This window comes from Thalassophryne amazonica, chromosome 15, assembly GCF_902500255.1.
Source record: "Thalassophryne amazonica chromosome 15, fThaAma1.1, whole genome shotgun sequence".
NCBI lineage: Eukaryota > Metazoa > Chordata > Actinopteri > Batrachoidiformes > Batrachoididae > Thalassophryne > Thalassophryne amazonica.
The window spans coordinates 37,720,235-37,736,013 of NC_047117.1; the positions used below are offsets into that span (position 1 = coordinate 37,720,235).

General features: G+C 43.0%; 1 protein-coding gene across 2 annotated transcripts in view; it reads right to left on the reverse strand.

Annotated features, from left to right (window-relative positions):
* Positions 1-15,779, reverse strand: part of ndst3 (N-deacetylase/N-sulfotransferase (heparan glucosaminyl) 3) — a 391,475-nt gene that overhangs the window by 201,637 nt on the left and 174,059 nt on the right. The window lies entirely within an intron of this gene.

Consider the following 15,779-nt stretch of genomic DNA (forward strand, 5'->3'; position numbering starts at 1 on the left):
TGGGGCAGTTTTTCTGTATGTGCTCTTTTGAGCTGCAGAGAAAACACTCCCCGCGGATCAGCCTCCTCATTTTGGCCCTGTGCATTTCCCTAACAACGTCAGCAGGGGGAGCTGTTGCCCCACAGAGCGCTGCGGCTGTGGAGCATGGGGAGGGCGGCCCCTTTTCGAACCCGGAAGGGAGAGGGGCGGCGCGTATCCGGTCACGTCCTTCGCCTCGCTCCCGACGGCGTTCCTCCAACCGATTGTCTAACCGTATAACGAGATCGATAAGCCCATCTAAATCCCGCGGTTCCTCCTTAGCTACCAGCTGCTCCTTCAGGACTAACGACAGTCCGTTTATGAAGGCGGCGCGGAGCGCAACGTTATTCCAGCCGGACCTCGCAGCCGCGATGCGGAAGTTGACTGCATAAGCGGCTGCGCTCTCGTGTCCCTGTCTCATTGACAGCAGCACAGTTGAAGCGGTCTCTCCTCTGTTAGGGTGATCAAACACTGTTCTGAACTCCCCCACAAACCCAGTGTATGCTGATAATAACCGTGAATTCTGTTCCCAGAGCGCTGTAGCCCAGGCGCGTGCTTTACCCCGAAGCAGAGCAATCACATAAGCTATTTTACTAGCATCTGACGCGTACATGACGGGATGTTGTGCGAAGACGAGCGAACACTGCATAAGAAAGTCCACGCACGTCTCCACACAACCTCCGTATGGCTCAGGAGGGCTTATGTATGCTTCAGGGGATGGTGGGAGGGGTTGTTGAACCACCACTGGAACGTTCATATCCTGCACAGGGTCGGCAGGAGGACGAGCTGCAGCAGCACCCTGAGCGCTCGCCGCCATCTGTGCGGAGAGAGCCTCCACCCTGTGGTTCAGGAGGATGTTTTGCTCGGTCATCTGATCTAACCGAGCCGTAAAGGCAGTGAGAATGTGCTGCAGCTCACCAATCACGCCTCCTGCAGACGCCTGCGCTCCCTGCTCTCCCATTGGTCGTTCAACAGCCGGGTGACGCCCCTCGGAGTCCATGACGCTGGCCGAGATATCCTGTTGGGAAAGTGTAGTGACACGGACCCACAACAGGGGGCGCAAATGAATGGTCAATAGATGAGCCAAAATATAACAATTTAATGTTGTGAATTGTGCACAACGAACATACAGACAATCTCAGAATATCATTACAGTCAATCCACAAAGGTGACGTGTGGGCAGGCTCGAGGATAGAAGACATCTGTCCTGAGAAGAGACAGAGAAGAGAAGAGAAGAACCACACGATTTCCGCCAGCCATAGAACCTGGTGAATACTGGAGCCGCCAAGTCCCGAATTCCCAGGTGATCACCGTCCCCGACTGTCGGATCTGGTACTGCTGGCGAAGAACAAAGACAGTCAAGTGTGGGTGTGTGTACACCCAGTAACAACAGCGGTGGGAATGCCACCTCCACCTCTCACTCAATATATTGCAGCGATCCCTCAGAGGAAAAAGAGTGCCGTCCTGCACAGCCTCCACAAAAAGGACCGGTACTCCTGCAAACACTCACAATATACAGCTTATAAGTAAACACAAAGGATATTACCTCCAATGAAGTATGATATCTCGGCAATGAGGTGGAGATGACGTCTGGTCTTTATGGAGTGAGAGGACATTGAGTAGATGGGTGACAGCTGTCAAGAGGTAATGAGTGACAGCTGTCACCCCCGGCTGTGTCCATGGCGGCAGCGCCCTCTCGTGCCTGAAGCCCGCACTTCAGGCAGGGTGCCCTCTGTTGGTGGGCCAGCAGTACCTCCTCTTCTGGTGGCCCACACACAACACTCCTTCAAAGCCTATAAAGTGGAACTTGATCCAGAATCCAGATCTGGATCACTTTCAAAATGTAATGGAGTCTTCCATGGCATAATATCTATCTGTGGTGCAAATCTGATGCGAATCCGTGAAGTAGTTTTGACATAATCCTTAACCCTCTGGGGTCCGAGGGCATTTTTTGGACGTTCACTCGCTTGGCATAAATGTTTTATTATTACTGTTAACAGCTCTCCCTGCATCCCACAATAAAGTTTTTTATCTCTATTTTTCAGGACAACCTGTACTTTCAGAATATATGCTATAATGATGTTTTATAAGTGTAATAAAGGTTTACAATCAGAAATAAGAAATTAAAAGTAAAGTGGGAAAAATAATTTTCCACACACATTTACAAGGTCTGTCCATAAAGTAATAGTCCTTTTAATTTTTTTCAAAAACTATATGGATTTGATTCATATGTTTTTACGTCAGCCAAGCTTGAACCTTTGTGCGCATGCGTTAGTTTTTCCACGCCTGTCGGTTGCATCATTCGCCTGTGAGCACGCCTTGTGTGAGGAGTGGTCCAGCTCCCTCATTGGATTTTCATTGTCAGGAAATGGCGGAATGATTTGGGCTTTTTTTCCATCAGAATTTTTTCAGAAACTGTTAGAGACATGCAGCTGGAAACCATTCGAAAAAATTTATCTGGCTTTCGGTGAAAATTTTACGGGCTTCACAGAGAATAAGGAGTGTTACTACAGCTTTAAGGACGGCCCACAATGGCGCTCAGAGTGCCACGCTCCGAGCTGCGACGATGAGGCAGAAACCACCAGATCATTTCTAAACGGATGGCTCTGTGGAGCCAGGACCGTCGTGTGCAATTTCTCTGGTTATCACAAGAGCTGGACATCAGCCATTTTCCGGCAGATTTCACTTTTAACAAGAGATTTTGTCATGGAAAGCCACGCGGAGGCTTTGCGCGTCACTACCGATTCGCTGATGGAGCGAGACAAAGGAACACCTCCGTTTCGGAGTGTTAAAGGACAAGTTGGGACATGTCCAGCTCGCCACAATTTCTCTTATACTCACTCGACTGGTAAGCACTGAAAAGTGACAGCTGTCATTCATCCCCTGCACCAGCTGTCACTCGTTCATCATCATCACCATCATAAAAGCCGGACTGCAACTCCACCTCCTCGCCGAGAAATCGACTACCATTAAAAAGGTAATTTCTCTGCTGACAGACACTTTGTGTGTTTAACCTGAACTTCTGTTACAGCCGTTTTCCTGGAGTGTTTCCTTATCTGAGGGATTGGCGTTTGGCGTGACAGCGACGGCTTCGCCTCACATCCCAACCCAGATAAGTGATTAAACCAGGAGCTGTACGAGTGTGTGATTGGAGGTGGAGGAGCTCCCTCCTAACTGTGTATGGACTGTGAATTACTGAGTGTGCGGACTCACACTCATACATCATATCTCTGCTTTCTGCCAGTAGTACCAGGGTCGACAGCCGAAGACAGAGGCCACCTGGGGACTCGGGACTTGGCGGCTTCGGTGTTCTTCAGACCGTTGGTGGTGGAAGCCGTGTGGGACGCGGCTTCTCTCTCGTCAGGGGTCTTCTATCTTCGAGCCTGCCCACACGTCACCTGGTGTTTATTGACTGTGCAAATTTCTGTACATTTAGTTGTGTATTATCACAACATTAAATTGTTACCTTTTGGCTTACTCATTGTCCGTTCATTTGCGCCCCCTGTTGTGGGTCCGTGCTACGACACCTTCCAAACAATATGTAAAGAATTGAGCAAGTGTATGTCAAAAATGTAAAAAAAAAAAAAAAAAAGCAAAATTTTGCAATAATGTCTGTGAAAATGGAAATGGTGAAACAATGTAATATTCATTAGTCTAAAACATTGCACTTGGTCACATTGTTCATTTTGGAAGCATCTATGTTTGAATACATGGAATATTTGTCATTCTGTAGCTGGTAATGTGAGTATTGGCACAAATGACCCCATTCTGGGTTTATGAGAGTGGATAGACAAGTAAACCCACCCTTTCAGGGTACAGGCTTGGGTATTCTAACACCCCAAAAGGTCAAACTAAATCTACTTAAAAGTGCTTACAAAAACTGTCAATTTCAATTTTCAATTTATTAATTTATATAGTGCCAATTCACGACAAAGTCGCCCAAAGGCGCTTCACACAATTCACAACAACACAAATTAATCTAAAATCAAAATTAAAAGCAAGAAATGCACAATAAAAAGATAAAACACAGTAGAATAAAAATAAATTACAAAGCAAACACAAACAGATTAAATTAATAAGACAGTCTAAAAAAGTGGGTCTTCAGTCTTGATTTAAAAGTCTCCATCATGTCAGACTGCCTAATAACAGCAGGTAGATCGTTCCAAAGAGTCGGACCACGGTAGGAGAAGGCACTATACCCCACAGACTTCTTGTTCATCCTCGGAACACACAGAAGTCCTGCGCCCTGCAAACACAAGGGCCTCGCAGGTACGTAGGGCTTAACCAAGTCCGCCATGTAAGAAGGTGCCAGTCCATAAACAATTTTATAAACCAACAATAAAACTTTAAAATCCGATCTGGCAGAAACAGGTAGCCAATGAAGGGATGCCAGAATGGGAGTAATGTGGTAAAACTTTCTACTTTGTGTCAAAAGTCTGGCAGCAGCATTCTATACCAACTGAAGTTCTCGAATGGTAGACTGTGGCAGACCAGAAAATAAAGCATTACAATAATCCAGTCTGGAAGAAATAAACGCATGTATCAAAGTCTCAGCATCAGCCATAAACAGGATGGGACGAATCCTCGCCACATTTCGCAGATGAAAGAAGGTAGTCCTCGTAATGTCTCTAATGTGGGGGCCAAAAGACAATGTAGGATCGAAAAGTACTCCAAGATTCCTCACTTTGTCCATATGATGCACAACACACGAACCAAAATTAAGCGCCAACTGGTCAAAATGATGCCGATGTCTGGCTGGACCAAGAACCATCATTTCAGTCTTATCAGAATTCAAGAGTAGGAAATTACTAGACAACCAACTTCTTACAGATATAAGGCAATCTTCCAAGGCTTTTATATGGGCAAGATTACCAGCAGTTACCGGCATGTACAACCCCTGGCAAAAATTATGGAATCACCGGCCTCGGAGGATGTTCATTCAGTTGTTTAATTTTGTAGAAAAAAAGCAGATCACAGACATGACACAAAACTAAAGTCATTTCAAATGGCAACTTTCTGGCTTTAAGAAACACTATAAGAAATCAGGAAAAAAAATTGTGGCAGTCAGTAACGGTTACTTTTTTTAGACCAAGCAGAGGGAAAAAAATATGGACTCACTCAATTCTGAGGAATAAATTATGGAATCACCCTGTAAATTTTCATCCCCAAAACTAACACCTGCATCAAATCAGATCTGCTCGTTAGTCTGCATCTAAAAAGGAGTGATCACACCTTGGAGGGCTGTTGCACCAAGTGGACTGACATGAATCATGGCTCCAACACGAGAGATGTCAATTGAAACAAAGGAGAGGATTATCAAACTCTTAAAAGAGGGTAAATCATCACGCAATGTTGCAAAAAGATGTTGGTTGTTCACAGTCAGCTGTGTCTAAACTCTGGACCAAATACAAACAACATGGGAAGGTTGTTAAAGGCAAACATACTGGTAGACCAAGGAAGACATCAAAGCGTCAAGACAGAAACCTTAAAGCAATATGTCCCAAAAATCGAAAATGCACAACAAAACAAATGAGGAACGAATGGGAGGAAACTGGAGTCAACGACTGTGACCAAACTGTAAGAAACCGCCTAAAGGAAATGGGATTTACATACAAAAAAGCTAAATGAAAGCCATCATTAACACCTAAACAGAAAAAAACAAGGTTACAATGGGCTAAGGAAAAGCAATCACGGACTGTGGATGACTGGATGAAAGTCATATTCAGTGATGAATCTTGAATCTGCACTGGGCAAGGTGATGATGCTGGAACTTTTGTTTGGTGCTGTTCCAATGAGATTTATAAAGATGACTGCCTGAACACAGACTGTGGGATTACTGAGTGTGCGAACTCACACTCATCAAAAACTGTTTCTGTTCTCTGCCAGCAGTACCGGGTCTGACTGCTGAAGACAGTGGCCACCTGGGGCGCAGGGCTTGGCGGCTCCGGTGTTCTTCAGATCCGTACGTCTTCTATCTTCGAGCCTGCCACACGTCACCTGGAGTATAATTGACATTCTGCAATATTTGTATTGTCTGTACTTCGTTGTGCGCTTCACAACATTAAATTGTTACTTTTTGGCTATTCCATTGTCCGTTCATTAACGCCCCCTGTTGTGGGTCCGTGTCACGACACTTCCCAACATGAGGCTGGGTACACCCTGGACAGCATGCCATTCTATCGCAGGGCCACATATAGACAGACAATCACACTCACACCTACATTCCAGTAGAATGTACAACATTTACAAACAAAGATTACAAAGTTTGTACAAAGTTTACGTACAAAGTTTCCAGTTCACCTAACCTGCATGTCTTTGGAAGTGGGAGGAAGCTAAAGCACCCAGAAGGAACCCATGAGAACACAAAGAGAATATGCAAACTCCACACAGAACATTCCAGGTGGGAAACAATCCTATGATCTTTTGAGGTGACAGTGCTAACCAAAAAGCCACTGTGCCACCCTATAATATTCTTATGTTTCTCAATTAGAAACATAAAAACTTATTAAAGGTTATCTGGACAGATTCTGATCATATGCAACCAATGTAGATTTTTAAACTATGTATAGTAAATGAAGACTTTTTTTTGTAGTACAGGGTCTCCAATTTTTTTATTTTTTTGAAGTACAAGTATGAGTGGAAATGCCGTTTCTGACACAACTCCAGTTCTACAAGGAAAAATACCTTAATTCTCAAATTTTGATGGTGGGAAATAACCTGAGCACCCAGAAGAAACCATACAGAAATCAAGAGGACATGCAAATGCAACACAAAATGGAACAAAGTTGATCAAATCAGGGGTCTGTAATTGATGCCAGAATTTTGACAAGAAGCAGAAACTTCAACCACATTACACCGATTTTGGACTCCCTTTATTGGTTTCCTGTCTCCATGAGGTCTGATTTTAAAGGACATGTTGCACAGAAATCACCACAAGTCACCATCCGAGGATACACCGGGATTACTTTGTGCACTTCTCTGACCGGCCTCAATGTATACGGCATTCACAACAAACAACTACGCAGACTGCTGAAAACAGAATACTCATGAGTACTGGCTTTTCCAAGCATTTCCATAGCTTTGACAAAATCTCCCAGCATGTTGTTGAAAGGAATGCAGCTGCTAACCTTAAGAACGGAACAACAGATTCATTGCAAAGTTTTTATTAGTGTGATGGCATGTTAGGATGACTCTTTTTAAAATGAAAACTTTTCATTTTGATGCAGTCACAGTAAAAGCAGCAGCTAGTCTCCAATGTGAGAAGACTTAATGTGCGTGCACGTCCATTAGTCATAAATGCACAGTCTGCTAGAGGCTCAGCTTTGTGCACACTTATAAGTGTTCTCATTGATATAACTGTAAAAAAAATCTAAGAAATACATCTGTGTTATCAGGCAGCCTGAAAAACATTGCACACTCATGGCGGTAGCTATTATGGGGTTAAAACAGTGTGCTACTCTGGTACAGACAGCAGACTCCACACACAAAGTCTGCCAACTCCACTGAGAAGAACAAAATACAAAAGGAAAAAAAATGAACAGGGCATTTCCAAGCTTAAATGTTAGGTCCACACCATCAAAGAAGTCATCATGCATGGATCACGTGCAATTACCAGCCGGAGAATAATGTCCAGGTCCACACCATCAAAGAGGTCCCAGCTGGCACTGTCACGCATGGATGGTGCATGATTGCCAGCTGGAGAACAATGTCCAGATCTATGCCATCAAAGAGGTCCCAACTGGCACTGTCACGCACAGATGCCACCTGATTTAGAAGAAGATGAAAAAGAAAAAAAGATAATCTGGTGCAGATAGGTGTGTCCAGCCAACTGACCATGAGCCATGGCTGCTGGACTCTCCCAGCCAAAAGCAAAAGCAGCTCTCGCTCTGATCATCTCTGCTATTTTGGTGTGCTCCCACCGCAGCTCCCCCATCAGCTCCTCAAAAAATTCCCTCATGATTCTGGCATGTTAGATAATATCTCTTGAAAACAGCATATTCTAACTTTTTTCAATGCAAGAAATATATCTGTATGTTCAGGCCGCCTGTACAACGTGTTGGGGAGACATTCCATGTGCACAATCATGGTGGCAGTAAAATAGCGTCCTGTGACAGAGACAGCAGAGTCAGCACACGTTCAGATCCAAAATTCAACAGACTCTCAAAAAATTAAGTGTTTTGCAGGTGATGTCATCGTACTGTGTTTTGGCTGATATTATGTCAGGAGTGCACACGGAGAACAGCACCAGCCATGGAGTAACCAGCGGCTGAGGATCGCAGGTAAGTCTGGAAAATCAGGTGCAAAGTGCTGCTGTCATTTCCTCACAGGGTCGCGGGTGGCTGTCACAGCTGTTCTTATCATCCTCCCACCCTCTCTCCCTCCCTTTCATCCTCGCCTTTCTTACCACATGCTGCCTTGTGATTACGCACAAGATTATGATTCTGTCCATGGGGCCAAGTATCCCACTGGTGGTCAGCAAGGAAGCCTGGAGTGCCTTAATCATGGACCAGCTTTCACCTGTTCCTCTCCCTGTCGTGGACGCACAGCACTTAAAAGCATTGACTTCTCCCCTTTGCTCCCCCGCCAACACCGCGCTGCTGGACTCTCCACCACGTTCTTCAGTAAGTAATATACAATGTATATTACTTAGTAAAGAAATGCGCACATTATCACTTACATGTATGTTTACAAGGCTAAATACTTGAATACTTGGTTCTGTGTTTACAAAGTTCAGTGCAATGTTCAGTCTACTGTGGTTGCCCAAATTCATTTTTTTAAATAATGTGGTGGTATTTATTAGGGATGTCCCGATCAGGTTTTTTTGGCCACAATCTGATTCCGAGTCATCTGATTTTGAGTATCTGCTGATACCGAGTCCCAATCCGATACTTTAAAAAACTGAATGAACTAAATATAAATATATATTTTCATTTTAATCACCTTATTTTATTATTTATCACTTAAATAGTGCACTTCTCCGTGAGGTAGCTTAACAATGAAGTAATAATCTACCAGACTTAAAAAATGTACAAATTTCCATGTTATTTTATTTGTCTAAAAATAAATGTCCAATGTCCCTTATGTTAAACAAGAAATGATCTAATTTGAAATAGCAGGTGGTTTTAATTTACAGATGAAAGGTTTCTAAAGAACCATTTACTGATTTAACTAGTTTAATTACAAGTGTTCTAAACTTTTTTTAAACAGTAATCAGAAATTTTGAGGTAACAAACAACAACAACAACAAAACATTTCCAAGGATTTTTCTTCAGAAAACTGCTCTATAAATGAGCAGTCCTGTGACACGTTTCTGTTTTGTACAGATCAGTGGTTTCTGCAGCGATCTGTTTTGTACAGATCAGTGGTTTCTGCCACTAGTCTTCTGTGTTTTGGCCTGACGTGTTGTTCCTATTGGACAGTGCGAAGCTGCGTCACAGCTCAGAGCGTCGAAAGTTGGATTGGGTTAAACTTATGTTTTCTTTTTTGTTCAATAAAATAAAATAAAATAAAATAAAATAAAAACTGGGTTGAACTTTGATCGTGTCAGCGTGCCGACAAGCGGCAATGCTCGCTCACATCAGAAGCGTCGCTTTAGCTTGGCTTTTGATGTGATGCTTCGCTTCTAAAAAGCAACAGGTCTCATTGAAAATAATGCTCTAGACCGATTCTTGACACCTCTGACGCTTCTGATGCATGAAAGGCCAATTAAGCTGCAATAATGAGTTTGAAATAGTGTTGATCAAAATAATGAGGATAAAATCTATATCGGATTCCTGATCGGGATGCAACGTCTGATTTCCATCAAGTCTGAAACCACGTGATCGGTCCTGATTTCCGATCATGTGATCCGATCGGGACATCCCTAGTATTTATTTTAAATTTTATGTTTATTTCTTATCATGTTCGGTGCAGTTGTTAATGCAAAGTTATTTATTTGCAGCTGTTTTCAAAACAATAAATTAATATTAAAGTAATAACTCAATATTTGTCGTGGGCTGCCTTTGTCCTCTCCCTGTCTGTCCTCTTGTTTGTTGTTTGTCTGTTTTCCCACCACGTTGTGCACTGCAGAGCCAAGCAACACCTGTGATTCACTGGCTCCTGATTGTGAGTGGGTTACTTAAACCCTGGGTTGAGCTCAGTCTTTGCCAGAATCTCATCATTGCTTGCAGCACCTCATTCCTGATCGCTCCTGACTCTGCTGCGAGAACCTTCCAAGAGATTTCCCTGAGACACCTTCAGTGTGAATTCTGAGCTTCCCGCAGCTTCTCTCCAAGGTAACCTGGATGCTCTATTTCCCGTAATATAGTAATCTGATCTTTGGTGTTTCCAGATGCCTTCCTCTGCAGCTTCCATGCTGCAACGTCTACTGGCTTCCACATTACTACCTACAAACTACCATGTCACTTTAGGAACGCTCAGATGTACTGCTGTTGATCCGCAGCCTGCCTCAGAGGGAGCCACTATGCTCCTGTCAGCTAAGTTCCTGTTTGTCTATGAGTTCCAGAGATTCCGCTGTCACTCAGCTCCTGTCTGTGACTTCATGTGACTTCACTGTCAGCAGAATGACTAAGAATTTCCAAGTCATTCCTGAAGCTGAGTTCCACCTAAATTGAACTGTGTCATAAGATGCACTGCTGCTTAATTGCATTACTGACCTTTACACATTATTGTAAATAAATCTCCTTTAGTTCAATCCTGTTCTGGTCATTGCTCCCAGCATTTGACTCCATCACCTGACCGGTCCGGTCCAATCCGGACCTCTAACCATAACAATATTAATTTAATATTGAGTATTGAGAAGTTATTTTGGAAATTTGGAGAACCGCACTGACAATTTCTGAATTATTGATCATTTTGGTGGGGGGGGTTACCATAAAGCATTTGTGCTTAGGGCACCCAAATGGATATCACCGGCCCTGCTCTGGAACAAACTGGACAAATAGTGCTGTAAAGGACAATAATCACGACATTAAAGAGCAAACTTCACTTTACCCTAGAATGACATGAACAGGAAGCGATCGCGGCTCACAGCAATTCCCTTTGAAAATAACAGAGGAACAACCCGTGCTTCTCACATGTTTACATAAAACAAACACAATAACAACGTCGAAAAACCCAGATGCGTAATATATTCATGAGAGTTTTAGGCACAATAAACAAAGAGTTTTATGTTGCGATGTTAATGCTGTTGTCCATGTGCGGTGGTTAAAGTGCAGCCTTATCAGAGTGTCTCAATGCAGTTCTCAATGTTACTGACATCTTGCAGCGTGGTGACCTCTACGAAGTTTTGCAAGATTTTGCAGGCTTTGAAACTTCAATAGGGTGAATGAGCATAAAAATAAGAAACAGAATGTGACCTTTTGACCTCTTAAAATAGGCCAAGATTAGTCATCTTTGAGAATGTTGGCTGTGAGTTTGAAGACCCTGGCAGTAAGAGGACTGGACCTATGCACAGGGATAGCTGCTGGCGACCACCTTAGTAATTCTCTCTCCTTCCCTGTTGAATTAGTGGTAGTGAATTAATGCTTTAGGTGCTGTTATGTCTGGCCACCTGATTCTGCTCTTTTTCTCTCTATCTGAGGCACTGATGAGCCCTTTAATGCATGCTGGCCCTGCACTCCAGAGCATCGGACTGACCTCAGGAAGCCCTACCTGTTCAAGATGTATCTGTTCTGTACCTGGAGGCACAGAAATTAAAGACCCAAGACAGACTATCTTTTAATTTCAAGCAAGGGCTCTCCCTTCTGTTCTTCCTGTTTCTTGTGTTTCATAAGAACCTCTTGTGAAATATGTAAAAACCTTGTAACTGTTAGAATGAGCTAAGCTGTGGGTCACCACTCTGGATCTGGTCTGCTTGAGACTTCTTCCTCATTATCACTAGAGGGAGTTTTTCCTTACCGCTGTTGCCTGTGTGCTTGTTCATGGGGGTTGGTACGGTCACCCTTACTCCTGTGAAGTGCCTTCAAGCAGCATTGTTGTGATCTGGTGCTACAGTAAAAATCTCCTAAACTCTCATCGTATAAACCGGATATTCGCACTAACTGGACAACAGCAAAAGCCCCAATGCTTTTGCATGGTTTTCTATGTAATAAACACCATATATAATGGATTTGAGTGAAACATGCCTAAATCGTCATCTTATAAATCAGATTTTTGCTCACATCAGACAAAATGTCCCACCCCGTCGCAATGTATTTCCATTAAAAACCCGTTTCATGTACCGGACAGAGCATTCTGGACATGACCAGTAACAGAGTTAAATGGAGGTGAAATGAAGCTCAGCCCTGACACTCGCCTATTCGAGGACAGTGGGTACCATATTTCTGTGATTAAAAGACCAGCCATTTATTTTTTCAAACCATGCTCAGACATGGACCTAAACAAGGCAGGGTGTAATTCAATGCCAGAGATTATTAACAAAATGCTGCTTGCCTGCACTGTAATGTGGTGTTAAGTTTCACACATATCCCCCTGGATGCGACAAATGATTTTCTTTCACCAAATCATCAAATCTAGGCTTGCATATCAGATGTACCTTCTGGCAAATTGTAGCTGAACCTTCAGGTCTTCTTTTTAAGAAAATCATCCTCTATACCACTTCATCATGAAGCTGTATAACTGGGGATACAAAATGCAAAACATGCACTATGCGCAATTTCTCCATTCACAGTTAGAGAAGCCTATAACTTCTTCTGAGTTGTCTAGGTGTCTTGGTGGCTTTCCTCACTCTTCTCCTCCTTGCACAGTCACTCAGTTTTTGAGAAATGTCTACTCCACAGAGATTTACCATAAACACAGATTTACCATAGAGTGCCATACTGTTTTGGATTTCTCAAAGTCCAAGACGTATTTAGTGATTTGGAAATGTTCATGTATCCATCCCGTGACTTGACTGAAGAAAACTGGTAATAAAACAGATTATTTACAGGTATTATACCAAAGCATTCCATTACTTATGCAACCCATCATCTTGGCTTTTATATTTTTATTTAATTTATCGTCAAGTTGTAGAGATTTGCTTTCAGTTTGAGTTTAAGGAAGATCCATCCATCCATCCATTGTCTTCCGCTTTATCCGGAGTCAGGTCGTGGGGGCAGCAGCTCAAGCAGAGCCGCCCAGACCTCCCGATCCACACACACCTCCCCCAGCTCCTTCGGGGGAACCCCAAGGCGTTCCCAAGCCAGCCGAGAGATGTAGTCCCTCCAGCGTGTCCTGGGTCTTCCCCGGGGCCTCCTGCCAATGGGACGTGCCCAGAACACCTCTCCAGTGAGGCGTCCAGGGGGCATCTGGAAAAGATGCCCGAGCCACCTCAACTGACTCCTTTCGACGTGGAAGATCATTTTAGAAATTTAATTTTTTTTTTGTATTTGAAATGGCATAAATTAAAATGTATGAAATAGCAGGAGGGACATGTCCAGCTCTCCACAAGTTCTTTTATACTCACTCGACTGGTAAGCACTGAAAGCCGAGATAGACATGTCCCAACTTGTCCTCTAACACTTCTCGCTTCATCAGCGAATCGGTCGTGACGCGCGAAGCCTCTGCGCGGCTTTCCATGACAAAATCTCTTGTTAAAAGTGAAATCTGACGGAAAATGGCTGATGTCCAGGTCTTGTGATAACCAGAGAAAGAGCACACGACGGTCTCGTATCCACAGAGCCATTAGCTTAGAAATGATCCAGTGGTTTGTGCCGCATCGTCACAGCTCGCAGCGCGGCGCACCGACCGTCCTTAAAGGGGTCCTTAAAGGAGTCCTTAAAGCTGTAGTTAAAGTCCTTATTCTCTGTGAAGCCCGTACAATTTTCACTGAAAGCCAGATAACTTTTTCAAATGGTTTCTAGGTGCCAGTCTCTAACAGCTTCTGAAAAAATTCTGATGGAAAAAAGTCCTTTTCATTCCGCCATTTCCAGACAATGAAAATCCGACGAGGGGGCGGGACCACTCCTTCCACAAGGCGTGCTCACAGGCGAATGACGTCACCGACAGGCGTGGAAAAACTCACGCATGCGCACGAGGGTTCAAGCATGTCTGACGTAAAAACATATGAATGAAATCCATATAGTTTTTAAAAAAAAAATAAAAAGGACCGTTAATTTATGGACAGACCACGTATGTATATATATATATATATATATATATATATATATATATATATATATATATATATATATATATATATATATGTGTGTGTGTGTGTGTGTGTGTGTGTGTGTGTGTATATATATATTTGAGTGCTGCGAGCATTTAAAGGCAGTGCAAATGGTGAATTTACCTGCAATTTTTTTTACTTCAAAATATATTAAATGGCAAAAAATAAAAAAGGGATATGAGTCACACTGGAATGACGTTGGCACAAGCCATGAGCTAAATATACAATATCCCCATCCAAGTGTTATTTGAGTTTTCAAGAAAAAAAGAAGAAAATATACCAAGACACAGTGGCAGACAGAGAACAAAGGATTACATTAGGGTTTAGTCATAGGCTGCAAACCTCCATGACTTCACACATAGGTTTTCTGAAAAGTGGGTTTGAAGCCTAAATGTGGTGCTTGAGATTTTGTCATCTTGGCCAGTCATGACATGGGTGGGACAAATAAACACACCCCCATCTCATAGTTACCAAGCAAGTGAAAGCAAACAGGCTGACTTTGATTTAGATGTATGATTAATGCATGTATTTTGCAGACTGGGCAGTTAATTTCATAATGGTTGCCTCGGTGTGGCTATTAAAATCTGACCTGCACATTGTAATTGTGACACCATCAGTTGATGTAATGTCACCAAGCTGTCAATGCTGAATTAGTGCTAACAGCGTGAACATATAAATTATGCAATTCTAAAAATTCACTCAACAGAAATACCGGAGCACTACAGCCAAGCCATTTTATTTCAGATATTTGTAGTAAAATGCAAAAGATAATCAGGGTGCAAAACTGCTTCGAGTCTGCACCCTAGCTGTCATTCACAGTGAGGATTTCCCCTTTCATTATTTTATTATTCATAACTTTATGGCTTAAAATGGCTTAAACTGATGAGTTATTAAAAAAAATTCACCCCACATACAGTTTTCATGGAAGCAAGTTATAGAGGCTGATTATTTGTGCTGTAAAGTTAGAAATTTAAACATGGGCTTTTGAGATTAACTTACTTTTGGAACCACCCTCAAATGGCCATTCACAGAATTGCATGTCTTGGTACTTCTATGTTGGCTTCATATTTTCTAACCCACACAGACTACCCACATTTCGTGATAGTGCCACAAAATGAATTTGTGCTCCTGTCTTGAAAATGTGGCACTTTTCGTGATGGTATCACGACTCATAGATTAATTTATTTTTCATGATGCCGTCAAGAAATGTCATGAGACTGGATTAACTAAACCACTTGAGTATGGTACAGCGCCACACTTGACTCTGATGTTCTGACAGCTCTTCTCCTTCACCATCTTCCCAACCTGACACTTCACAACAGCCTACCGCAGACTTGGGAGCATCTCTGCAACTGTTTGTGCACATGTGCAGTTTCACAAAAAGAGAGAATGATACAAAGCTGGAGCTTGGTAATAATTCCCAAGTGTGCTCGTGAGTGTGTGCATGTGTATGAGCGTCTTAACTGCCACCAAAACCTAATTCTGTTCCTTAATTCAAAGCAGAATGGAGTCGAGCTGATATCCACAGTGGGGGAAGTAAGAGGGGGAGCACGTGCATGTCTGAGAGAGAGAGACAGCAACCCCCCTGTGGTGAGACCTAATTTAAAGTGCG